Source organism: Galeopterus variegatus, unplaced genomic scaffold, assembly GCF_000696425.1.
Source record: "Galeopterus variegatus unplaced genomic scaffold, G_variegatus-3.0.2 Scaffold5120, whole genome shotgun sequence".
In the NCBI taxonomy this organism is placed as follows: domain Eukaryota; kingdom Metazoa; phylum Chordata; class Mammalia; order Dermoptera; family Cynocephalidae; genus Galeopterus; species Galeopterus variegatus.
The window spans coordinates 90,261-92,179 of record NW_007731231.1 but is presented as its reverse complement, the minus strand read 5'-3'; positions in this window follow the sequence as shown (position 1 = coordinate 92,179).

The following is a 1,919-nucleotide window of genomic DNA, read 5'->3' as shown; positions in this document are numbered from 1 at the left end:
AAAAAAACAAAAAACAACTCAGAGTCTTTTTATTATATTACATTCTTTCACTCCAAAAATAAATACACTCATGTGTATATACACAAAGTCAAGAAAAACTTGTTCACACTTCATAGTAAGTATTTAGTTCTTGTGCCCTTGTAAATTCTGATGAATAAACCCCCAATAAAGGGATGTCTCATATTTCTCAGTTATGAATCCATTTTTCATACATACTATGTTACATTGGGCCACTTACTTAACTTCTCTAGATCTCAAAAAAACAAAACAAGTTCATGATATTGTTTTGTTGGATCTAAATAGCAAATCTAAAGTACTTGACACGACTCTTAGAGCATAATATGCCACCCAAACTGGAAATAATTATTGTTTATAATCTGAATAAGTGATTCTTTAATGGTATATCAAAGAGACTTTAAAAAGACAGAAAGTGTGAGCTATACTGTTAGGCAGTTCCATTTATACAATAGGAAAGTAATGTCTCCCTATTATCCTTGCTTAAGGAGATTTAAACTCTGTTGGAGATATTTCTTGAAATTCTTTCATCAATGCCTTTGAAGTGATGGATCATGTGCTGATGCAGTAGAAGCAATAGTCCTCTGGGATACATAAACCCTCAGAGACTATTTTACTATAAATAAAAGTCATTTTAGCACATTTGAATGTTAAAGCCAAGTAAATAAAAAAAAAAAGAAGATCTAACCTTAATAGTTAGATCTATTCTGCACTTTTGCAAAAAATCATTTTGGTTCTGGTGGCAAATGCAGATTGAATTCATAACAGCTTTTCAGTGGTGCATTTGACACTGAAACTGTAACCATAAAATAAGTGCAAACAAAAAAAAAATCCATTTACAGAGTTGTCCTTCCAGGGGAGAGTTTGGGGGAGGTATTTTAAGAAAAGAAAATTGACTTCAAATAGAAGATGGTTTAGAGGAGACATTTTTTTTTTTTTCTCTCTTATGCTTTGGAAGCATCCCAACTGGGCCCTTAATAAAATTTACAGACATTTCACGTCTGTCTAAAATCACAGAGAACTGTCCTGTCAAATGCTACTTATTCTCTCAGCATGAACAATGAATTGGGAATGATTAAGAATATGATCTGGAAAGCAGATTAGTTTTCCCAGAGTCACTGCTGAGTTGAATGTGATATGGGTGGGTTGAACATGCATGCATTTTGTCTCTGAGTGTTCCATACTCCTTGCTTGAATATTGGTCTTGCATCTCATCCATTAGCAAATTTTGGTGGTTTAAAGTTAGTAGATGGCAAACATCAGAGTATAACACAGTTTGACAGAAGGTCAAGAATGCTAGTTCTGTTTGTTGTATAAGAGCAGGCGATGCTACAAAGCTTGTTCACAAGGATTCGCAAAAAAAACATAAAGAAAGAAAGAAAACCACTTGGTATGAAGTTTGCGGCAAAGGGAGAGCTTTCAGCTTTATTACCTTCAGGGTTTCAGATGTGGCGAAGGTTGGGAGAGAAGAGTTGAACTGTTCTCTCATTGCCAGATACCCACACTGAAAAATAATCTTTATTTCTAATAAAAAAGGGAAAAAAGAGGTTTGGGATAGGGAGGCAAGAAAGTATAAAGAAATAAGATGAAAGAGGAAGAGATGGGCTATTCTGAAATAGAATCAAGGGAACTCCAAATCTATGCATCTCTCCTCCTCACTTCGATGGTTTCTATCATTGTTGTTTATTAGCTAAGTGATTAGACACTGAGAAACTAATTATACAAATGGGCAATGGACAGATCATATAGAAATATAGAACTTTGACCTAAATCTTGCAGCAACCAGCCCAGGGAGCCAAATCACAACTACCACAGCAATGCTCCTGGTTACTAAACTTTGAAGCAATCCATCTGAAATAGAAAAAACTTGCTCGGTAACTATCAGCTTCCCTAATTTTTCCCCC